The sequence below is a fragment of the Scyliorhinus torazame genome, chromosome 4 (assembly GCF_047496885.1).
Source record: "Scyliorhinus torazame isolate Kashiwa2021f chromosome 4, sScyTor2.1, whole genome shotgun sequence".
Taxonomy (NCBI): Eukaryota; Metazoa; Chordata; class Chondrichthyes; order Carcharhiniformes; family Scyliorhinidae; genus Scyliorhinus; species Scyliorhinus torazame.
Window position 1 is genome coordinate 155,257,581 of NC_092710.1, and position 26,367 is coordinate 155,283,947.

The following is a 26,367-nucleotide window of genomic DNA, read 5'->3' on the forward strand; positions in this document are numbered from 1 at the left end:
GACCCCCTCCCCAACCTCCACCCCAGCACGGACCCCCCCCCAACCTCCACCCCGGCACGGACCCCCCCCAACCCCCAACCTCCACCCCGGCACGGACCCCCTCCCCAACCTCCACCCCAGCACGGACCCCCGCCAACCTCCACCCCGGCGCGGACCCCCTCCCCAACCTCCACCCCAGCACGGACCCCCCCCCAACCTCCACCCCGGCATGGACCCCCTCCCCAACCTCCACCCCAGCACGGACCCCCCCCCCAACCTCCACCCCGGCACGGAGCCCCTCCCCAACCCCCAACCTCCACCCCAGCACGGACCCCCCACACAACCTCCACCCCGGCACGGACCCCCCCCCAACCTCCACCCCGGCACGGACCCCCCCCCCAACCTCCACCCCAGCACGGACCACCTCCCCAACCTCCACCCCAGCACGGACCCCCCCCCAACCTCCACCCCGGCACGGACCCCCTCCCCAACCCCCAACCTCAACCCCAGCACGGACCCCCTCCCCAATCTCCACCCCAGCACGGACCCCCCCCCCCAACCTACACCCCGGCACGGACCCCCTCCCCAACCCCCAACCTCCACCCCAGCACGGAACCCCCCCAACCTCCACCCCAGCACAGACCCCCTCCCCAACCTCCACCCCAGCACGGACCCCCCCCAACCTCCACCCCAGCACGGACCCCCTCCCCCCCCCCCAACCTCCACCCCGGCACGGACCCCCTCCCCAACCCCAACCTCCACCCCAGCACGGACCCCCTCCCCAATCTCCACCCCAGCACGGACCCCCCCCCAACCTACACCCCGGCACGGACCCCCTCCCCAACCCCCAACCTCCACCCCAGCACGGACCCCCCCCAACCTCCACCCCAGCACAGACCCCCTCCCCAACCTCCACCCCAGCACGGACCCCCCCCCAACCTCCACCCCAGCACGGACCCCCTCCCCAACCCCCAACCTCCACCCCAGCACGGACCACCTCCCCAACCTCCACCCCAGAACGGATCCCCCTCCCAACCTACACCCCGGCACGGACCCCCTCCCCAACCCCCAACCTCCACCCCAGCACGGACCACCCCCCAACCTCCACCCCGGCACGGACCCCCCTCCCCAACCTCTACCCCAGCATGGACCCCCCCCCCAACCTCCACCCCGGCACGGACCCCCTCCCCAACCCCCAACCTCCACCCCAGCACGGACCCCCCCCCAACCTCCACCCCGGCACGGACCCCCCCCAACCTCCACCGCGGCACGGACCCCCCCCCAACCTCCACCCCAGCACGGACCCCCTCCCCAACCTCCACCCCAGCACGGACCCCCCCCCCAACCTCCACCCCGGCACGGACCCCCTCCCCAACCCCCAACCTCCACCCCAGCACGGACCCCCTCCCCAACCTCCACCCCAGCACGGACCCCCCCCCAACCTCCACCCCGGCACGGACCCCCTCCCCAACCCCCAACCTCCACCCCAGCACGGACCCCCTCCCCAACCTCCACCCCAGCACCGACCCCCCCCCCAACCTCCACCCCGGCACGGAACCCCTCCCCAACCCCCAACCTCCACCCCAGCACCGACCCCCTCCCCAACCCCCAACCTCCACCCCGGCACGGACCCCCCCCCCAACCTCCACCCTGGCACGGACCCCCCCCAACCCCCAACCTCCACCCCAGCACGGACCCCCCCCCCAACCTTCACCCCGGCACGGACCCCCCCCCAACCTCCACCCCGGCACGGACCCCCCCCAACCTCCACCCCGGCACGGACCCCCTCCCGGCACTCCCCCGGAGCCCAGCCTACTCTAACCACCCCCCCCCCCCCCCCGCCGCACACACACACAAGCCGAGACACACCTCTCCTCACGCAATCAGTCTGCGGCCACGCCATTTCCTGCCCAGAGCCAACCCCCCAGGCCGTCACTCACCTCCTCGCTGGTCGGCGTGAGCCTGGAGCACCGGGTCACGCCAATGAAAAGGAGGTTTGATTGACGTCGACGTGAACGGTCATCACGTCGACGGGACTTCGGCCCATCCGGAAGGGAGAATATCGGCAGGCCGAAAATCGGCTGCCTTGCGCAGACCCGTGACATTCTCCGCGGCAGCGGCGCCATTAACGCCCCGCCGACTTTTCTCCCGTCGGAGACTTCGGCGGGGGCGGGGGCGGGATTCACGGCGGCCAACGGCCATTCTCCGACCCGGCGGGGGGTCGGAGAATGACGCCCTATATTCCAGCTGCCACTTCTCTCCAAGCCTGTCCAAGTCCTTCTGCATCCCGACTGCTTCCTCAATACTACCTGTCCCTCTACAAATCTTTATATCATCTGCAAACTTAGCAACAGTACCTTCAGTACCGCCTTCCAGATCATTAATGTATATTGTGAAATGTTGTGGTCCCAGCAGAGACCCCTGACGTACACCACTAGTCACCGGCTGCCATCCTGAAAAGACCCCTTTATCCTCACTCTCTGTCTTCTGCCAATCAGCCAATCCTCTACCCACGCCGGGATCTTACCCTTAGTCACGTACATCATCCCAAATCACAGAAGGGTCCGAATGAAAAACAAAATAGCAAATTGCGGTGCTAGGCAAATAAAAGTCTCATCTTACTGGGATAAAAAATGAAATTAAAAGTTACTTCATTATCGATATCACAACCTCAGAGGTCAGATTGGCCTTCTGAAAAGTGAACCCACGGACAGCAACGGGTCCGGTTGTGCACCCAGACCCTGGGCGGGCCAACTGGCGGGTGTGTTCGTGGACATCTTCAACCTCTCCCTGCTCCGTTCCGATGTTCCCACCTGCTTCAAGAAGACCACTATCATATCGGTGCCAAAGAAGAAACTGGCAATTGCCTCAATGACTACCGACCTGTGGTCCTGACATCGAACATTATGAAGTGCTTTGAGAGGTTAGTCATGAGACACATCAACTCATCAACTCCAACCTTCCAGATTGCCTTGATCCACTGCAATTCGCCTACTGCCACAACTGGTCCGCAGCAGACGCTGTCTCCCTGGCCCTACACTCATTTCTGGAGTATCTCAACAACAAGGACATCTACGCCAGACTTAATTCATTAACTACAGCTCCGCCTTTAACATCATAATCTCAGCCAAGCTCATATCCAAACTCCAAAACGTAGGACATGGTTCCTCCCTCTGCAACTGGATCCTCGACTTCCTGATGCATAGACCACAATTAGTAAGGATAAACAAAAACACCTCCTCCACGATAGTCCTCAATACCGGGCCCCTCAAGGCTGCATACTTAGCCTCCTACTATACTCCTTATGCAGACATGGCATGGTGGCAAAATCTGGCTCCAACTCCATCTATACGTTTTCTGATGACACAACCGTAGTGGGTCAGATTTTGAACAACGATGAGTCAGAGTACAGGAAGGAGATAGAGAACCAGTGACGTGGTGTAATGACAACAATCTCTCCTTCAATGTCAGCAAAACTAAGATGACTTCAGGAAGCAAAGTGTCGTCCACGCCCTGTCTGTATCAATGGTGCCAAGGCAGAGATGGCTGACAGCTTCAAATTCCTAGGTGTAAACATCACCAACAATCTGTCCTGGTCCACCCACGTTGACACTATGACCAAGAAAGCACAACAGAGCCCATACGTCCTCAGGAAACTAAGGAAATCTGGCATGTCCACATTGACTCTTACCAATTTTGACAGATGCACCATAGAAAGCATCCTATCTGGCTGCATCACAGCCCGTATGGCGAATGCCAAGCCCAAGACTGTAACAAACTACAGAGAGTTGTGAAAACAGCCCAGTATATCACGCTAGCACCCCCCCACCCCCCCCATCCATTGACTCTGTCTACACATCTTGCTGTCTTGGAAAAGCGGGCAGCATAATCAAAGACCCTTCCCACCCGGGTTATTCTCTCTTCCAACCTCCTGAATTGGGCAGAAGACACAAAAATTTGAGAACACTCATCAATAGATTCAAAAACAGCTTCTCCCTGCTGTAACCAGACTCCTGAATGATCCTCTTATGGACTGAACTGATCTCTCTACACATCTTCTCTACAGTTGTAGCACTGTACTCTGTATGCTTCACCCAATGTCTATGTATTACATTGTGTATGGATCGTATGTCCTATGTTTTTTCATGTATGGAACGATCTGTCTGGACTGTACGCAGAACAATACTTTTCACTGTACCTCGGCACACGTGATAATAAATCCAAATTTAAACTAAATGAATAAACATATTTGGAGTTTGTACTTTTTAATTTCTCCATGAGCTTATCTTACTCTTCACCAAATTTAGTGACTGTTTATCATGAAATGCTCCCAGCTTCAGGTAGTTACATTTTTAAAATGTTCCCTTATTCCATCCACTCTCCACCCCTGAGGACAATATGTAGGTGTTGGTTTTGCAGTAATAAGTGTAAACTGGATAGCGCCGAGTCTCTTTGGCCACTCTGTGGGCAGGATTCTCTGGCCGATCACTGGCAGCGCGATTCTCTAGTCCCACCAGCAGTGCACCGCCGCCCCTGGATTTCTCAGTGATATGGGTTGGCTTCAATGGGAAACCCGCCAGCGAACGGCAGGCCAAAAGTCTCCGTCCTCGCAATTGGGAATCCAGCTCTGTATTTCTACATTCATTGATTTGCATTGCATAAAAAATTCAGAGCCAAATCCAACAGGCTGCCAACTTGCGACTAACCAATTTAGACTGTCATCACAAATTGAAGATCAACCCCAGTGAATTACACTGGAAGGTGCCTCTGCAGGCTGCAGCTTCCAGTTGCTTAACCAAATCATCATTCCCGTGTGAATCTGGGTTCTCCAATACCTTTTAAATATTTCTTTATTAATTTATGAATTGAGCAGGATCAAATGAATGGGATCGTACATGTTTTTTTCATAATTTAAAAAATAATATATTGCTGAACGAAAATCTTCTTCAGCAATCTATTTGAACTGTTATTTGGGAGTCCAAGGGTTGCATTAAATTATAACATTAAATCCTACCTATATTTATGAAACACATTCTGTAGTAGAAAGTCTGTTTTTAACAATGATTCTGTCACTTTTTAAAAATACTTTAAGCCTTTTTCAGTACTATGGCTAATTCAAAGTGAAGAATTCTTATCACGTACAGAACAATGAATCTAATTCACTGTTCATTTAGGGTGTTAAAATTCAATTTAGGCTTTCACAGATGTTCCTAGACTCGCAGAATTTAATGAGGATGACTCATGTGAACACATGGTGTAAATGGTGTGGATTTAAATAGTGACTCAGAGTTCTCCAGCAGCTTTTGAGATCGATCTCAGTTAAATTATTCCTCTCACTGAAACTGCATGCTTCTTCCCTTATCCTGTCAAGAATTTATTTTCTCTGTTGTTTTTCAGTCTCCACCTGAATTCCAGCAAATGAGAGCAGTCAGCTTTATTGGATGAAACTTGAACAAAATTACATTAAATATGATTCCCAGCGGTTTACCATGGTTTGAAACGTCCTCCCTTATTTGATGTCATCTCCCTGGATTGGATCCAAAATATTTCTGCGAAGTTGGATTCAATTAGGAAGCTATTAATACAATATTATTTTGTCTATTTAAGATATATCAATTGTAATTACCATCAGTTTGGTTCCATGTCAGCATAGCAACACCATCGAGGGAGTGAGATTGCATATTGATAGCATCATTTGGACATTAGGTCAAAGGCGTTTTTGTTGGTTTTACAGATGTGGTTGTGTAATTTCCTGTTGCAGATTTGGTTGATTTTCATCATTATAAATAAAGTCTGCAAACAAAAATGATTTGATCTATTTGTGTACCTATTTTTATTTCTTTTTAAAAATAAATTTAGAGTAACCAATTATTATTTTTTTCCAATTCAGGGGCAACTTAGCATGGCCAATCCACCTAACCTGCACATCTTTGGGTTGGGGAGGTGAAACCCATGCAGACATGGGGAGAATGTGATATATCTATATTTCTGTCTGTCTCTGTGTTATAAAAGCAAAATAGTACAGACGCTGGAAATCTGAAATAAAAACAATAAGTGCTGGAAAATCTCAGCCGGTCTGGCAGCATCTGAGGAGAGAGAAACGGAGTAATGTTTCAAGTCCAATCGGACTATTCTTTGGAGCCAGTGCAAAATTGAAATGACATCGACATTATATATACACTCTGCTGCTGGCCCTTGATAGAACATGGTTACCTTCCACATAGAGAAAATGGAATATTGAAGAGCGGGTGACCTTACCTAGCGAAGTCAACAACAACAGCGTATATTCATATATCACTGGTAACAGACTGAAACGTCACAAAGTGCTTCACAGAAACATCATAAAACAAAGTATGAAACTGAACCATAGGGGGAGAATGGAGTGAGATAGCCATAAGCTTTGTCAAAGCATTTTATGAAGTGTCTCAAAGAAGGAAAACGAGGTGGAGGGGTGAAGAGAGGGTATCACAGAGCTTGGGGCTTCAGCAACTTGAAGGCATGGTCACCAATGATGGAACTAAAATGGGGGATGCACAGGATTCCAGAATTAGCGGAGACCAAGATACCACATGGGATTGTGGGCTGCTAAGAAACAGGTAGCAAAGGCTTAGATGCCCTCAGGTTTGGGGACGGGATAATGTAGAAGGCCAGTCAGGAGTGTGGTCGTCTACTTGAGTCTAGAGATAATGAAGGCGTGGATGAGGATTTCAACAGCAGATGAAATGGTACAGTTCATGAAAGGTAAGAGATGTTAAAGAAGTGGAAATAGGTGATCTTCATGATGACACGAACATGCTTTGGGAAGTTCATCTTGGGATCAAATGTGACAGCAAAGTTGCGAACAGACTGGCTTAGTCTCAGACTGTTACCAGCAAGAGGGATTGAGTATCTAGTGAAAGGATTTTGGAATGCAAAATGAAAACAATGGCTTCAGTCTTCTCAATATTTCATTGGAGGAAATTTCTTCTCATCCAGAACTGAATGCTGGATTTGTTTAGCAACAGTGAAGGAGCCGGAAGAGATGGGAGTGCTGGGTGTCATCAGCATACATGTGAAAACTACCACTGTGTTGGCGGATGATGTCACTGAGCAGCAGTACATAGATTAGAAATAAAAGGAGGCCATGAGGATTGATCCTTGGAGTACAACAGAGGTAACTGTGGGGAGCAAGAAGAGAAGGCATTGCAAGTGATTCTCTGGCTAAGTTGGACAATTAACAATGAAAGCAGATTGTTGCTCTTATTAGCCTTAGTTTTATTAGCTCTAATTATGTCACCTTTGCTCACGAGTCGCCAGGTATCTTTCTGATACCGCCACGTGGTTCAAGCTCTAGTTATGATTAATACGACAGCACACCGCTGAGTAAGATTGAATCAAAGGTCATTTATTATATACAGCAATAAATACTTACACAATAATCCTACTTTCGATATCACTACCTCCCACTACTGGCCAATACTTAACTTTTGGGAATGGCCCACCAGGTCAGGGAAATGAATGGCTTATCGAATTGGGTCTGTCCTGCGGGATTCAAAAGGCTGATATGGGTCGATGGCTAGGAGTCTCTATCGGGTAGCGATCGCTGGAGTCAAACTTACGGTTGCTGGTCGATGGTTCTTGCGAAGGTTGCGAGCAGGAGAAGAAGGGAGAGAAGGGTCGATCTGAACTTGGCCCCTATCTTTATAGGGCCCAGGGATTCCCGCCTCTCGGGGCGGACCTTGACCCTGAGTCCCAAGTGATTGGACTTGTTCCCAATCACTGGGTTTGATATGCTCCAATAATGGGGCGATTCCTTGATCGGGGCGGTGGTCGTTCACCAGTCTTTGTCTCGGCCACTGCTGGCGCCGAGAGGTCTGGCCCGGCATTCAATTGCTAATATGTTGCAATTGTTCCCGGGGATAGCCGATTAAACTGCAGATGTCTGGGTTGATGTGCTGCTAATGGTCGCAGGTATCGATCTGGGCCGACTTCCCCAGAGCCGAATACGCTATTCTGTCTGCAGCTGTCCGTTTGTGCACTGTTGGCTGCTTTTCCCATCAGCCTTTTCGGTTAGCCATTTTATATTGGGTTTTGGCCAAATTAATCGGGAATCAGCCATTTTAGGTGGCTACATTCCCTACTTGTGATCCTAACGCGAAGCGTGAAGGATCACCTAAATTTTGTCCTTTCCGTTCCTTGACCGGGGGGACACACCTGCTACATGGCCACTACTCTACTACTCTGACCCTAGCTATGCACAAAAATTTTACCTAAACAATTCTAAGGGTGCTAGGTCAGGCAGGGGCATGCATCTACAAAATAAAAACTTGGAACCTCTAATTTTACCTAAATACACTACACTCACCAAACATTGCATTATTCTATCTTCCTAAAACATTCAACAACAATTATAACATTCAATATACTCTTTCCTGGCTTGGCAGTCAAGCTCAGGATCATACATTTTTTTGTTTATGGAGGCTTTGTACATTGTTTTATTCACAGAAAAACGCAAGTGCATGTTCTTTATTATTGTATTATAGGTCGCGGGGGTCGGGGGTCTGGTCATAACCGAATATAGGGGATCGGATCCGATATACCGGGGTTCGAGCACGGTACGCTCTCCTTCTCCATTTGCGGAGGCGCATAGTCTGCACTGCACAGCAGAGTATCGCCAACGCTAACAGTGCTTCAATCACGTAAGACAGGGAGTACCAAGTTATGAACCTGGCACACCAGGAAGATGCAGTGTCGCTGGTGACTGGGCTTTGGGTACTGCGGGGCAGTGAAACATTAACGGCAGGGGGGTTTGGAGTAATGGGGTCCGCGTTCCCGCGCAACCAAATGTCCAAAAGGAAGATTTTGATCACGATAAAAGAATTCCTCATGGCTGTCCTGGCTGTCCTCTTTCCTTTTCCTTCTTGTGTTCTTTTGTTTTCTCCGGTCCTGGAGCTTCTGGAGTTCTGTAAACCAAGCATAGTATCTGTAACTACCTTGGTATAATATCCGGTATGTTAGTGTGTCTGTCCTTTTTGGGGCCAATTATACTCTTATAATTGGTCACTATGTGTAACTCCCTCATTTTTTTTTCAAACCAAATTTTAGGACACGGCACACTTCCCAGTGAGGGACCAGTGCTGATTTACCATCCGAGTGTTCCAGGATGTAAATAGCATATGGCAGCAACCTAAAGGTCGCTTAAACAAAATAAAAACTTTTTGAAATGAAAAATGTCAAATGAGGTGCGTATGGGCCGCGACGGGTAAGATTTGGATGGAGTCCCCGGGTAGGACGGCTACCAATGCCATATCTCCCCTACCCGAGCGTGTTTGACCAATGGGGGGGTCCCCAGGCAGTGGGGGTCTCACGCCGTTTCTCCACTGCCTGAGCAACTGACAAGAACGGGCAAAAATGTAGTCATCATGGTGGGGCTGCTATAGTGATTCTACCCTTGAATCAGGAGAGCAGTTACGATCGGGCATCTGGTGAGCAGGCATCTGCTGAAGTGTCTGCAGACAAGCTAGTTCCACTGAACAAGCGTCTGGTCTGTTGACCAGGTATCTGTAGACAAGTTGGTACCGCTGAACAAGAGTCTGGCCGCGCGCGGTGGGTCTCTGAGGGCAAGTGCTCAGATGTTTCAGGTGAATGGGTGTGTGGCAGTGAGAAAAAATTCTCCTGTCGGACGAACAACACAAAACAAACGAACGAACAACATAAAACATCCTGCAGGTTCCATCAGGAAGGACAACACTTCTCCCAAGTGTTTCCTTTAAACATCATGTGGACACCTCAGTTCTCTGTTGCGAACAGGGTCGCAAAGGGGTTGGCGGCTTGGGAGTCAGACTCGAGGTCGTCCCCTTCTCCCGGGTGCCAAACTCTGGAGTGAATTAAGGCTGAAAGGGCTGCGTGGTGTGAGTTGGGGTTGCTTTCGTCGTTGCGGACGAGTCTGTAGGAGTTGTCGCGGTGCCAATGAGTTGTGTCGAGTTGTGTGGGGACAAAGTCGGGGTCGTCCGTATGGTGCGGTGGTCGGTGGTGGGATTTGTTTAGAAAAGTGATCATGAAGGGATCACTGGAGTCGAAATCGGAGTCGCTGGGTGTGGGTCCGGTTGTATGGGGATAGTAGGGAGGCGTGCTGTGGCTATCGTCCGAGTGACAGTCGCTGTATCTGCTGCTGCAGTCTGTGGGCGTTCCGGGGCGGAGTGTATATTTTGGGGGTGGAGTCGAGGGCGAGTCGAGGGCGAGTCCGTGGCTGGGCTGGACGTGGTGGGGGTTGATCTGGTTACGTTGGCTGTGGGCGGGGTGTGGTCTGCTGTGTCAAGCATGACGTGGTGGGCGTGGTTTGACTGTGCTCCATAAGCCTTTAACTGGTTTATGTGAAACCACGCAGCCTTACCATTTTGGTATTTTATTTTGTATACCGATGGGCTTACTTTATCCGTAATGGAGTACGGACCTGAGTATTTTGGAGACAGAAATGTGCTGGGGTTATACACAGACACCATCACTTGTTGTCCTATATTATACTCCGTTGCATGTACTGCCTTATCAAAACAGGCCTTGCTCTGTTTTCTTTTGGTGCCCAGTTTAACAGCGGCTGCTAACTGAGCCGTTTTTACATTCGGAACTAATTGCTCAACGGCTTTCTCGTGGGTGAGGGCCGTAACTTCAGGGCTGGTCATGTCTAAACCAAGTACTCTGTCCCTTTCATGGGGTGTCCGGTCATGAGGGTGTGTGGGGTGTAACCTGTGGAGGTGGAAACAGTGTTATGCAAAAACATCAGCGCAAAGGGGAGGACAGAATCCCAAGTGTTGTTGTTTTGCTGGACCATTTTTCGGAGGGTGGTTTTTAGGGTCCGATTCATGCGCTCCACTATACCACTCGACTGTGGGTGGTACGCAATGTGAAATTTTTGGGTTATGCCAAATATCGTGAGGACGTTCTGCATGACCCGTCCCGTAAAGTGAGAACCTTGGTCCGATTCAATACTGCGGGGGAGTCCCCACCTTGTAAAGATGTGGTGGGTTAGGATTTTGGCTGTGGTTTTCGCGGTGTTGGTGTGGGCTGGAAATGCTTCCACCCACTTTGTAAAAGTGTCTATGACCACCAGAACATATTTATAGCCATTCCTGCAAGGGGGCAATGAACCTATAAAATCGATCTGGAGGTTAGTCCAGGGCCGTTAACGGGTCGGGTGTGGCTGAGTTGTGCCTTTTTGGCATATCTATCTGGGTTGTTCTGTGCGCAGAAGAGGCAATTCTCAATGTAATGGCTTACATCTTCCTTGAGACTTGGCCACCAGCAAAGCTGTTTGAGGTGGGCTGCGGTGGGATCGATTCCCTGGTGTCCATGACCATCATGGAATAAACAGATTAATTGGTTCCTATCCTGCTTAGGAACTACATAAAGGGTGTCTTTTAACACCACACCGTCATGTGTGGTTATCGTATTTCTGTACCTCTCGTATGAGGCTGGAAACTTCCCTTTCACGATGTCAGTGAGAGCGCTATCCTGCTTCTGGGCCTCTACTAGATCTTCGATCCTAGTCTGCGTGACCTGAACTGCACTCACTGGCCCACTCACTGGGGCGCTTTCGGGGGACTTCCAAAAGTACCCATGCCCTGATCCTGCCTTAGCCAGTGCGTCGGCTTTTACATTTCCAGGGGGGGAGGAACGATGGTGACTGTGGACTTTTATAATGCCAAAAGTCCTGTCCTTGGTTTTTTTCAAAATATGGCACAGTAATGGGGCTGAGGGGAGGGGTTTCCCATCCGCGGAAACAAATCCTCTTGTTTCCCAGACGGGCAGAAATTCGGTGAGGCTGTTGCAGACGTATAGGCTGTCTGAGTATATGTCTGCTGGGCTGGGGAAGGAATCTGGGTGCTCTACAATGTAGGCGATGGCCGCAAGCTCTGCTGCCTGCGCGCCTAAGTGTCCGGGTAATTTTAATGTGATTTCTTCGAGGACGCGTCCCTGCGCGTCCTCCACATAAATCCCACAACCTGTTATGCGTTGCCCATCCAGGACTGTGGAAGATCCATCCCCATAGATCCTAATGGGATCACACGTGTCCGGGTGAGGGGGGTTCTGAGATGGAGTGGCCAGTTTTCTGGGGGGGGGTTTTAGCTATAAAGGGGCCTGTATTATGGTGGGGCGAGATGATTTCACACTCATGGGGGGGTTCCGGGGTACTGTAAATTGTCCGCTAAGTATGTGTGAGTCTTTGTCTGTTTTACTGTGATGTCCCGTCCCTGCAAGAGAAGGGTCCACCTAGCAGCGCGGTTTTGGCTGACGGTACCGTCTTTAAGTCGTCCGTCCAGTAAAAGTTGGGTGGGGGTGTGCTCGGTAAAAATGGTGATGGGGTTCAGTCCGGTAATGTAGGAAAAGTACTGGACTGCCCAGAAAACTGCGAGCAGGTGCCTCTCACAGGCTGAAAATCCCTGCTCCACAGCATCTAAAATTCGGGAGGCATAAGCCACGGGTCTTAGCTGGTCATGCCGTTCCTGCAGGGGCACGGCTGAAAGGGTGGGGTCTGTGGTCGCTACCTCTATTGCGTAAGGGGAAAGCGGGTCTGGAACTTGTAGTGCGGGGGCGGCTATGAGCGCCTATTTTAATGATTCCACAGCATCCGTATGCTGCGGAAGCCATTCCCAGGGGGTTCCTTTCTTTAGGAGGTCTGAGAGGGGCGCTGCCTTGCTGGCGAAACCGTCAATGTGGTTTCGGCAGTAGCCAACCAGTCCCAAAAACGACCGGAGGGCTGAAACGTGTTGGGGAAGGGGCAATTTAGCGATCGAGTCAATTCTTTTGTGCTCGACCTCGCGTTTGCCATGTGTGATAATAGTACCCAAATATACCACTTTTTCTTTCAATATCTGGGCCTTTTTGGGGTTCACGTTACATCCAATGGAATGTAACAATTCCAGGAGTTTGGACAGAAGCTCAATGTGCTCTTCCTTAGTGTCTGTCTGCAGTAGTAGATCATCAACATACTGTACCAGACATTCAGGGCGAGAAAATTTCGCTAGTCCATTTGCCAGCTGTTGAGGGGGAGTTGTGGAAGCCTTGTGGCAGGCATGTCCACGTGTACTGCTGAGCTTGGAAAGTGAAGGCAAATTTGTACTGGCACGTCTTTGCCAATGGAATGGACCAGAATCCATTACTGACGTCCAAAACCGTGAAATATTGGGCATGGAGTCCCTGTTTGAGCATGGTCTCGGGACTTGTTGCAACGATGGGGGCTGCTACGGGGGTGACTTTATTGAGTTCCCGATAATCAATGGTAAAGCGCCATGATCCGTCGGGCTTCCTTACTGGCCAAATCGGGGCATTATTAGTTGAGGCTACCGATCTTAGGACGCCCTGCTCTAATAAGCTTTCTATAACCTTTAGGATTTCTCCCTCTGCTTCGAGGGGGAATCCGTACTGTTTTTGGGGTCTAGGGTCCGGTCCTGTTACTTGTACAGAGCCAGTCATCCGTCCACAGTCGTGCTTGTGGGTTGCGAATGCTGCCCTGTTCTTTTGCAGAACTGCCCTAACCTGCCGGTCCGTGCTGAGTGTGGTGGGGTTGAACCAAAACTCGCCTACTGCGCTAATTTTGTTCATATAGTCCCCAATGTTGAGCGTTGCGGGGGCACTGCCTTTTTCTTACTGAGAGTGCCTGTATGTTGGGCTCTCGGTGGCTTTTTAGGGGCATTGCACCCTTTGGCAAAATGTCCAAACTGTCCGCAGTTGTAGCACTCTTGCGGTTTTGCTGGGGGGCTGCTCTTTCCCTCGTTTACCCAGGCGGGGTTGTGAAGAGTGGTTCTTACTGCCTGCACGTCTGCGGCAGCTTGTTTTTCCTCGGGGGTTTTAGCGGCAGGTTTATTGTGAGCAGACTGTTCCCAAACGCGGTACAATCTTTTTACCACCCACTTCTCATTATGAGACTCCTCCGAGGGGTCAGAATTACTACAGGCATTCTGTCCTGCTTCCGTGGCATGGGAGATAAGGGTGCGGGTCCATTTGGCCATATTGTCTGCGGACAATTGGGCACGGTCTACGTTTCCGAAAACGGCTTCAAAGTGGATCCACAAGCGTCCTGCGAACGCTGTGGGGTGTTCAGACTTCTTCTGTCTGCACTTATTTAGGCCATCCACGGGGTCACCCCGGTTATACACGATCGCATCCAGGATCGCGGTATGCATTTCTGCAAGGGTGCCTCCTCCTACGTTCTGTGGTCGGGAAGGGCTGCTGCTACCGATGGGTCTAAACTTAGAACCATGAGCTTTACATGCTCTCTCGCATCCAGGCCGTACATGGTCGCCTGGTGTTTGACGGTGGCAAAGAAATGGTGTGGGTCTGAAGCGGGGAGGAACGGTGTGATTTTCGCACACATGTCCCGTAATTGGGTCACTGTGAGGGGGTGGAATATAGGAATTCCGCCTCGTCTGATGTGGCTGTGCGGTGGGTTGTTACAGGGTTCATCGGAGCCTGAACTACCTGCTGTGAGGGGGGTGAGGGTGCTTTTCTCCTTTGGGGCTTTCCCTGCGCACATGTTCCCCGAACATATCTCTGCGCTGTCTCCTCCAATTCTTCCCAATCAGGGCCGTCTTCCTGTTCTAAACTTTCCCCAAATGTTTCTTGGAATCCCTTTTGGACAGAAAGCAGTGATTGCAGGTCTGCAATTTGCTTCCGGCACTTCGCATGGTCTATGGTGCTCTGTCTTTGTTCCGTGGTTGCAGTGTGGAGTGCTTTCAAGGCTGCCTTGAGATCACTACATTGTTTCTGTAGCGTATCCACCTGCTTCTCTGTCTCTTTCTTTACCAGGACTGCACGCTGCGTGTCCCGATAAGCCTTTTCGTACTGGGACTGGAAACTATTCAAATGCGCCAGACAAGACTGGTGACCCCGTTTTGGCGTCAGCCACCTCTTCGTCCTTTGCTACTAATTTCCGCCTTAACTCCAGATTCTCTTTCTCCACCTCGCATACATCGACTTTACTCATACGATGTATGCCCTCTACTTCTTTGCGGAGCGTCCTGACGACCTCCTCTGTGCCTCGCAATTGTGCCAGACAGGACACAATTGCCATCGGCTTGCGCGCTTTTGCTAAGCTCTTCTTATGGATTTCACTCATGTTCTCCCACCAAGTATGCCCTATACTTCCGAGACCTCAGTCGTCATTACTGCAGAAATCATCCCACATGGGCCATCCTTTGCCCTTGAGATATTTCCGAATCTCCTCCTCCCAAATGGGACACTGTCCCACTCGACTGCTGCTGGTCGCTGCGACCGCAAATTCTTCGCGATTCATGAGGCGTTGCATTGCCTGCATGGCCATCTCTGCTATCTGCTTGCTTTGGTCGAATTTGGAAAGGGGGCTAAGGTGGTGTCGTAGATGCGGGTACGGCTTGAGCTAATGTCTGAAAATACAGACTTCCGACAGTTTTGACACAACAAAAATCTATCAGTTTGACCTTACAGCCCTGTTGGTTTCGCATGCATACACACACTTCCGAATTATGAATTATTAATCAGAACCGCTTGAACACTTGTGGTTTTTGTTTCCAATTGGATTCTAATTCAAAATTTCTTGGGTTCTCCCGGAGTGGTTTTCCACTTCTCGATTGGGTACCGGCGGAGTCGCCAATTTGTTGCTCTTGTTAGCCTTAGTTTTATTAACTCTAATTATGTCACCTTTGCTCACGAGTCGCCAGGTATCTTTCTGATACCGCCACGTGGTTCAGGCTCGAGTTATGATTAATAAGACAGCACACCGCTTAGTAAGATTGAATCAATGGTCATTTATTATGTACAGCAATAAATACTTACACAATAATCCTACTTTCTATATCACTACCTACCACTACTGGCCAATACTTAACTTTTGGGAATGGCCCACTCGGTCAGGGAAACGAATGGCTTATCGAATTGGGTCTGTCCTGCGGGATTCAAAAGGCTGATACGGGTCGATGGCTAGGAGTCTCTATCGGGTAGCGATCGCTGGAGTCAAACTTACGGTTGCTGGTTGATGGTTCTTGCGAAGGTTGCGAGCAGGAGAAGAAGGGAGAGAAGGGTTGATCTGAACTTGGCCCCTATCTTTATAGGGCCCAGGGGCTTCCCGCCTCTCGGGGCGGACCTTGACCCCGAGTCCCAAGTGATTGGACTTGTTCCCAATCACTGGGTTCGATATGCTCCAATAATGGGGCGATTCCTTGATCGGGGGGTGGTCGTTCACCTGTCTTTTTCTCGGCCACTGCTGGCGCCGAGAGGTCTGGCCCATTATTCAATTGCTAATATGTTGCAATTGTTCCCGGGGATAGCCGATTAAACTGCAGATGTCTGGGTTGATGTGCTGCTAATGGTCGCAGGTATCGATCTGGGCCGACTTCCCCAGAGCCGAATACGTTATTCTGTCTGCAGCTGTCCGTTTGTGCCCTGTTGGCTGCTTTTCCCATCAGCCTTTTCGGTTAGCCATTTTATATTGGGTTTTGGCCAAATTAATCGGGAATCAGCCATTTTTGGTGGCTACAAGATAATAGGTTACAGGAGAGGTGGTGGCATAGTGGTAGTATCACTGGACTAGTAGACCAGAGACCCGGAGTAATGCTCTGGGGACCCAGGTTCAAATCCCCCCCCCCCCCCCCCCCCCGCCACTGCAGATAGTGAAATTTGGATTCAATAAAAATCCTGGAATTTAAAAAGTCTAATGATGACCATGAGATAATTGTTGTAAAAAAACCTGGTTCACTTCTGTCCTTTAGGGAAGGAAATCTGCCATCCTCACTGGGTCTGGCCTACATGTGACTCCAGACTCTGTGGTTGGCTTTTAACTGCCCCTCAAGGGCAATTAGGGATGAGCAATAAATGCTGGCCCAGCCTGAGATGCCCACATCCCGTTAACGAATAAAAAAAATAGCAGTCCCACCCAACTGGACGATGGAGGAGGGTGGTGTGGTCAACGGTGTCAAAGGTTGCAGACTGGTCAAGAAGGATCAGGAGGGAAAGATTACTTTTGTCACAATCATGTAGGATATCACGGGTTGGATTCTCAGTTTCGCGACATCAAACGGGCAATTCGCGATCGGGCGGAGAATGCAGCGTTGGACAAAAACGGTATCAGCACCCTTATCTCTCCATTGATACTGACTGGATTCCAGCATTTTCTATTTTATTTCAATGATGTAATTGTTCTGACGAAGGGTTACACACAAAATGTTAACTTCTCTGTTCTCTCCACAGATGGTGATAGACTTCTGTGATTCCAATATTCCTGCTATTGTTTCCACATTCTGCAGTTTAAAAAGATTATTCAATTAAGGAATTGCTTCCAGTGGAAAGGAACATTTGAGAATGAAGAGTTATTACATTCAAGTGCTGGCAGCTTATACAAGACAACTTCATGGATGCAATTTTCCCACCACGTTGCAGCTGACGCCAATCCCATTCCACCGGGAGCATCGGGGAAAATACCCCAAATGGGCTTTGTGTCTGATGCCGAGCCATGTGTGAATCACTCGGCCCGCAGTGCCTGCATGATCTGAATTGCGCACTCACCAGGTGTGAGGCAGAGAATCATATTCAAATGAGCCATTATTATGGCCCGCCAGTTTAAGGCTGCAGTCTCCCGGCTAGTAATGATGTAGTATTAGTCTCCACAAGCCAGGTGGCCACTCTGCGAGTTTCAGAGGCCATTGGAGCCCCCCGGGTGGTTGGTGACAGGACAGGGCAGTGCCCCGATATTGCCCCTGTCACCTGGGCACCCTGGCAGGGTGTCAAGGGAAATGCCTGGGGGCCAGGTTGGTCAGTGCCAAAGGGCAGGGCCTGAGGGGGGCCAGGCCCATGAAATTGGGGGTGAAGTGGGTATGAAGGAGGTATAAAAGTTCTGCACTTTAAATTCTATGGTCTATGGAAAGGGCTTCATGAAAGCAGTGCCACCCTAGCAATGACATGCCAGGTTGCTACCCTGCACAGAGGGCAAGCACCTGGGACCTGTGATCCCCTGGGAGATCCTCACGTGTGCCATTCGGTCTGGTCCCCATTTGCTCGCCCGAAGTCCCCAAGGTGAGGGGGTTAGATTCCATGCCTTTGTTAGATCTCAGGAATGCATATTAGAGTGGGACTAGCTGTCTCACTCGAATAGGTAGATTTGCCAGAAAGTGATCCCGCCCAGAATGGGCGGCATTCACATTGCGACATCTCGTGAGATCACATTAGATCTTGCAAGCCGGGTAGATCCCAGAAGAGGGATCTTTCCGGCACCTATGGGCCGCGTGCATCACGCCGCTTTTCCACCGCAAGGTAGCCGGTAGGTCTCACCCCAAATTTTTTTGGGGGGTGAATTGTACCAAACATTCTTTAATGAAAGCAGAAATAACTGGAAATGGATAATGGCCTGTATTTTCTGGATGGCAGACGCTCAGTACTCACCATCTGAAGAGTCAGCGGAGAACAAATCTTTACCTACTCCAGAAGGCCGGATGCCATCTCCCCTCTCTTTTTAAAATGTTTTAAAAATAAATTTAACGTGACCAATTCATTTTCTTCTTATTAAGGGCAATTTAACATGGCCAATCCACCTATCCTGCACATCTTTGGGTTGTGGGGGTGAGACCCACGCAGCCACGGGGAGCATGTGCAAACTCCACACGGACAGTGACCCGGAGGTGGAATTGAAACCGGGTCCTCAGCACCATGAGACAGAATTGCTAACCACTGCACCACCGTGCCACCCTGCAATTCTACCCTCTGATGAGCTTTGATTGGTAGAAAGCGGCACTTCCACCTGTCACTGGAAAGACATCCTGTTTTGAATCAGATTGGCCAGCAGCTCTTCAGTCATTCCTGGAACAGCACTGAAATGGCTAGCAGGGGGACCACAGCTCGCTGTCTGGAACAAAGTACTGGGAACTGGAGGAAAGGTAATTGGCAGGGGTTGGCATCACTGAAGATCTGTAGATCACCAGGCCATGAAGGGAGGCACCCCCAGTCAGAAGGGGTCTTCTGATGTAGCCACTTCACCCATTCCTGCCTGCGACTGACCTTAGATCGGGGGTGGGGGGGAACTCGAAGATAAACCATCAGCCAGCCTACAAATTGAGATTGGGTGGGAATAGACCAGTATCTGGTCATTAAGTGGCCAATGGAACTATCAGCATTTGTAAAGTCAGATTAATGAATTGTACAGATAGAATGGAAATGTCTGAGAATATTATTCAAAAGATGGTAATTGCATTTATTTACACATTTTATAACCTCTTGTCATCCAAAGCACTATACAAAAATGAAGTACATTGGTACCAGTTATCACTGCAATATAGGATAAGGCTGCCAATGTACCCAGAACAAGACCCCTCAAACCACAATGAGCTGATCACCTTTTTAATCTTTCTTTATTCTCGTGCTATTGTGCATTCCTAGCATTTACCAAAGTTGGAATCAATTTGGGTTTATGTCTGCTTAATTATCCATTTAAAAACAACAGTTCAAGTATTTGCCTCATGTTGCACAAACCTGAAATAAATTTGAATCCCAGAAACCTTCAGTAAGGGCTTATCAGGAAAGGTCAGTTATGCAAAGGAATGTAATTACCTCCACAAAATAGACATGTTGTTCAGCAAAGCACAATAAGAAGCAGATTTTTAGTTCTACATTTCATTCAATAGTCTGTTCAACATTGTAATAAACCTTTTGCAGTTCCTGCTGCAAATGCTGAGATTGCTTAAGACCTGGTCCAAATGCAAGAAAACCCAGGCCCCACAATTCGAATGAGAATCAAAGACTAAGTGGGCTAGATCTCCAGCTTGGGATCGGATAATAGGATTAACCTGAATTCCAATATATTGTTTCGCATCCACACTCCTGCCGCTGGTCACACAGCACTCACCGTCATCCAACATCAGTATGACTAATAAAATACACAATGAATGAAAATACACAATGATCCTCCGAATTTTCATCAGTTGTTCAAAGTGTTGTCCCCCAGATTATTGTTAATTCCTAGAGGTGAAGCACTGCTACCTCACGACGCCAAGGTCCCAGGTTCGATCCCAGCTCTGGGTCACTGTCCATGTGGAGTTTGCACATTCTCCCCGTGTTTGTGTGGATTTCGCCCCCACAACCCAAAAGATGTGCAGGATAGGTGGCTTGGCCTTGCTAAATTGCCCCTTGATTGGCAATAAATGAATTGGGTATTTTAAATTTAAAAACCGTCAGCCATTAGCAGACATAGCCAAAGGAATGTGCCTTTGACCGATGTGGATCCTGATTAACTGTAAGATGGCTGCTGAGGCGGGAGAGGGGGGGGGGGGGGGTGGGGGTGGGGGGCAGCTAACGTTTGCAATTTGAACAGCCGAGCAAGCTTTCTGGAACGTTCCAAATATAATGGTCAAGGGTCTCCCTTGAATGGACATGTCAAAGCAGCACAACTCTGTGGAATTGCAAGGCATACCCCGAAAGATAGGGACAATAAACTCCCAGAATCTCTGACTCCAGGTCTGCCATGTTGCAAAAGAGGGAAATTGAAGCGCCAGCGATCTACCTTCTATTATTGTGGTAGTCACCACTGTTTGTATAATAGTTGTATTAGAGGTAATACTGTAAGGCTCCTGTACTACAGGTACGGGGTAGATCTCTGCCTGCTGGCTCCGCCCAGTCGCAGTGTATAAATGTGTGTGCACACCGAGCTGCTCCCATTTCTGGTAGCAGCTGCAGGAGGCCACACATCTCTGCTTAATAAAGCCTCGATTACTCTCTTCTCTCGTTTTGTCGTCATTGATAGTGCATCAATTTATTAAGCAGAGATATTAAGCGCATCAAGCCTGATTGCCTACAGCTGCATCCGCAAGCAGCCAATGCCACATCGGCCTTCGACCATTGGCTCGCTTGTTTCGAGATCTACCTCTGATCTGCGATGGAACAAGCCTCAGACCTCAGACGCACAGAAGCTCCAGGTCCTTTACTCACGAGTGAGCTCCGATATTTTTCCCCTTATCCGAGATGCGCCTAACTTACACAGGAGCTCCTGAAAGGACATTATATTTGCCCGATCAACAAACTCTACGCCAGGCACCTCCTGTCCACGAGACAGCAACACCCTGGTGAGTCTTTAGACGATTTGTGGCATGCCCTGCACATCCTGGCGAGGAACTGTGATTGCCAGGCAATTTCGGCAGTCGAACATACTGAACTTTTAATCAGGGACGCTTTTGTTACGGGCATGGGGTCAGCGTACAACTGCCAGCGCCTATTAGAAGTACCGCTCGACCTTGCGGCAACCAGGCAGCTCACAAACTCACTGACTGTTGCCTCCCGTAATGTACAGTCATATGCTCGCGACCACACGGCACCCTCATAGACATTGTGGGCCCCACCAGCTTCCGCCCCCAGCCCACCCCAAGCCTGCGCCGCGCGGCAGCCAGCCAACCCCGGGGGGCCCAAATGCTACTTCTGCGGGCAGACCAAACACCCCCGGCAGCGCTGCCCAGCACGGATTGTAAACTGCAATGCCTGCGGAAAGAAAGGACATTTTTATGCTGTGTGCCAGGCCCGGTCGATCACTGCAGTTTCTGGGCCCAGCGTTCCTGCAACCCCATGTGCGACCTGTGGGCGCCGCCATTTTCATCCATGCAGACCATGTGCGGCCCGTGGGTGCCACCATCTTCCTCCCAGTAGACCACGTGCGGCCCGTGGGCGCCGCCATTTTTGACGCGGCTCGTCATGTGCGCCCCATGGGCGCTGCCATCTTCGACGACATTTTGGACGGCACCTCAGGACCCTGGTTCATCGGGAACTTCGTCTGGCTGTTCATCGCCTGCTACCGCCGCCGACAAGCCTGGTGCCTACCAGTACCAACCGCAGCTCGCCTCCATCACACTCGACCAGTCCCGGCCTCACAACCTCGCAACCGCGATGACGACGGTGAAAGTTGATGGGCACAAGACCTCCTCCCTTCTTGACTCCGGGAGCACTGAAAGCTTCATCCACCCCTCTACAGTAAGGCGCTGCTCTCTCGCGGTACACCCCGTTACCCAAAGAATCTCCCTGGCCTCCGGATCCCATTCCATGGAAATCCGGGGGTACTGTATCGCCACCCTCATCGGCCAGGGCGTAGAGTTTAGCATCTTCCGACTCTACGTCCTCCCCAACCTCTGCGCTGCCCTGTTACTCAGCCTGGACTTCCAGTGCAACCTCCAAAGCCTAACTCTAAAATTTGGCGGACCCCATCCACCCCTCACCGTATGCGGCCTCATGACCCTTAAGGTCGACCCACCTTCCCTGTTTGCAAACCTCATCACGGACTGCAAACCCGTCGCCACCAGGAGCAGACGGTACAGTGCCCAGGACAGGACCTTCATCAGGTTGGAGGTACAGCGGCTGCTGCGGGAAGGCAATGTCAGCCTTGAGGCCAGCAACAGCCCCTGGAGAGCCCAAGTGGTAGTAGTAAAGACTGGGGAGAAACACAGGATGGTCATTGACTATAGTCAGACCATCAATTGGTACACGCAGCTCGACACGTACCCCCTCCCATGCATATCTGATATGGTCAATCAGATTGCACAGTACCGGGTCTTTTCTACAGTGGACCTGAAATCTGCCTACCACCAGCACTCCATCCACAAGGCAGACCGCCAATACACGGTGTTCGAAGCAGACGGCCGCTTTTAGCACTTCCTTAGGGTTCCTTTCGGCATCACTAACGGGGTCTCGGTCTTCCAACGTGAGATGGACCGAATGGTTGACCGGTACGGGCTGCAGGCCACCTTCCCGTACATAGATAATGTCACCATCTGCGGCCACGACCAGCAGGACCACGACGCTAACCTTTTCAAATTTCTCCACACCGCCAAACTCCTGAACCTCACGTACAATAAGGAGAAGTGCATGTTCCGCACCAACCGCTTAGCCATCCTTGGCTATGTTGTGGAAAATGGAGTTCTAGGGCCCGACCCCGACCGCATTCGCCCCCTCATGGAACTCCCAATCCCCCACTGCCCCAAGGCCCTGAAACAATGCCTGGGGGTTTTTCTCCTATTATGCCCAGTGGGTCCCTAACTATGCGGACAAGGCCCGCCCACTCATCCACTCCACAGTTTTCCCCCTGATGGCTGAGGCCCGCCAGGCCTTCAACCGTATTAAGGCTGACATTGCCAAGGCCGTGATGCACGCGGTCGACGAGACCCTCCCCTTTCAGGTTGAGACCGATGAATTGGACGTCGCTCTGGCCGCCACCCTCAACTAGGCAGGCAGACCCGTGGCATTCTTTTCCCACACGCTCCATGCCTACAAATTTCGGCACTCCTCCGTCGAAAAGGAGGCCCAAGCGATCGTAGAAGCTGTGTGGCATTGGAGGCATTACCTGGCCGGCAGGAGATTCACTCTCCTCACTGACCAACGGTCGGTTGCCTTCATGTTTAATAATACACAGCGGGGCACGATCAAAAATGATAAAATCTTAAGGTGGAGGATCGAGCTCTCCACCTACAATTACGAGATTTTGGATCGTTCCGGCAAGCTCAACGAGCCCCCCGATATCCTTGTGGTAGTCACCACTGATGTATTATATTGTATATACTGGTATTATGGTCAGGCCCCTGTACTACAGGTACGGGGGTAGATCCCTGCCTGCTGGCTCTGCCCAGGAGGCGGAGTATAAATGTGTGTGCTCTCCGAGCAGCAGCCATTTCGTCAGCTGCTGTAGGAGGCCACACATCTCTGTGCAGTAAAGCCTCGATTACATTCTACTCTCGTCTTGTCGTAATTGATAGTGGATCAGCCCTACCCCGAAGTACATATACCAGCGCACAAGTGGACCGACTCCGGGCCCTACATGATGGCCTCTGTCACCCAGGGGTCACCCGGTTCTTTCACTTCATAAAGGCCCGCAACCTGCCCTACTCCATTGTAGAGGTCAGGGCTGTCACCAGAGACTGCCAGGTCTGCGCGGAGCACAAACCACACTTCTACCTGCCAGACCGAGCCTGGTGAAGGCCTCCCGCCCCTTTGAATGCCTCACCATGGACTTAAAGGGCCCCTCCCGTCCACCGACCGAAACACGTACTTCCTGAACGTGGTCGATGAATACTCCCGATTCCCCTTCGCCATCCCATGTCCTGATGTGACATCTGCCACGGTCATTAAAGCAATCAACACCATCTTCGCCCTGTTCGGTTTCCCCGCTTACGTCCACAAAGACCGGGGATCCTCCTTTATGAGTGATGAGCTGTGTCAGTTCCTGCTCAGCAAGGTCATTGCCTCGAGCAGGATGGTCTGGAAGGCCGTCCTGCTGGCCCTGCGGACTAAAAATCTTCCGGTGTCCCGTTGGCAGGAGGTCCTCCCCGACGCGCTCCACTCCATTCGATCGCTATTCTGCACTGCTACCAATGAAATCCCCCATGAACATCTCCTTGCCTTCCCCAGGATGTCCACCTCCGGGGTTTCGCTCCCAACATGGCTGGCAGTTCCAGGACCCGTCCTCCTCCGCAGACATATCCGGCTCCACAAGGCGGACCTGTTGGTCGAAAGGGTACAACTGCTGCATGCGAACCCGCAGTACGCCTACGTGGCGTACTCCGATGGCCGCCAGGACACAGTCTCCCTCGGGGACCTGGCACCAGCTGGATCCCCACCCACGGCCCAACACCACGCGACACCCTCCCTCCGATTGCCCCGGCGCCACCCACCCTCCCCCCCAGCGCACCTCACTACAGCCCCCGCCCCAGGACGATCCATCCTCCCACTGGTTCCACCCGGGGATGAAGATGAGGACACACACTCCCGGAGTCAGAGGCGACCAAGTCAGCGCCTGCATCACCACCGGGACCGAGGCGCTCACAGCGGAGGATCAAGGCACCCGACCGGATAAATTTGTAAATTTTCACCAAACTATAAACTTTAAATCCTCACAAGCCTGTAAATAGTTTTCCACCACGCCCGCTGGACTCTTTTTTAACAGGGGGTGAATGTGGAAGTCACCACTGTTTGTATAATAGTTGTATTAGAGGTAATACGGTAAGGCTTCTGTACTACAGGTACGGGGGTAAATCCCTGCTTGCTGGCTCCGCCCAGTAGGCGGAGTATAAATGTGTGTGCACACCGAGCTGCTCCCATTTCTGGTAGCAGCTGCAGGAGGCCACACATCTCTGCTTAATAAAGCCTCGATTACTCACTACTCTCGTCTCGTCGTAATTGATAGTGCATCAATTATATATTGAAGGCTTTGGCCCATACCTGAAACCCTTTTTTAGAATGAAGGACCATGGCCTGAATATCAAAGAGTTGGTGGGAAACAAATCCCCGCCAACTCCAAGAGCCCCACTGCCATTTTACACTCAAATGAGCATTGATTGGTAAGAAAAAGCGGGGGGGGGGGGGGGGGGGGCGGGGGAAAGGGGGGAAAAGAAAGGAAAAAAAAAAGGGAGGAAGGGGAGAAAAAAAAGGGGGAAAAAGTGCCAGAAGAGAGCCAAAGCAGAGGGAGAAGGGGCACCAAAAGCAGATGGGGCAATGTGCGAGCCCGTTCAGACGAGCTAATCAGCGCAAGAAGCGGCAGAACGGAAGTATCGCCGCATCAAAAAGAACTGTGCAGACAGGAGCATTTTCCCCCTGGGCCGGGGGGAACTGGAACTGGAAGGCAGCCTTTGCCGAGGCGCTGAGGGGACATCAGCAGGAAAACAAGGCAGAGGCTGGGGCAGACATAGAGGCCGCAGTGCAGGCAGCAATGGCCAAGGCCCTGGCGGAGGTGCAGCTCGCCCTGGGCAGAGCAGAGAAGAAACTGGATGCCCAAGAGGTGACCATTAAGGAGTTGGTGAAAGCCGCAACTGACATGAGCGACCAGATTACGGTCCTGGAGAAGGAGGTGGCGAGACTGGGCACAACGCAGGGGAGCCTGAAGGGCAGGGTGGACGATCAGGAAAACAGCTCGAGAAGGCAAAATGTCAGGATAGTGGGCCTACCAGAGGGGATCGAGGGTAGAAACCCCACGGCCTACGTGGCCGAGATGCTGGGCAACTTAGTGGGAGGAAAACTTTCCCCAACCCACCAGAAATGGACAGAGCACACCGGTCGCTGCGCCCGAAGCCCAGGGCGGGGGACCACCCGAGGGCAGTTATAGCCAAACTGCACCGGTACCACGACAGGGAAACAATCCTGCGCTGGGCCAGGCAAAACAGTACCTGCAGATGGGAAGGGCACCTCATTAGAGTGTACGAGGACATTGGGGCAGACCTCGCCAGGAGACGGGCCAAATTCAATAGAGCAAAAGCAGCCCTTCACAAGAGCGACGTGCGTTTTGGTATGCTGTACCCAGCGAAACTCTGGGTCACATACCAAGAAAGAGAATACTTCTTCACAGCCCCCGCCGAAGCAAACAAGTTTGTCGAGGAACACGGGCTGGAAAACCAGCAGCTCGGGTAGAAATAAGGGGCCCCGGCAAGGGGC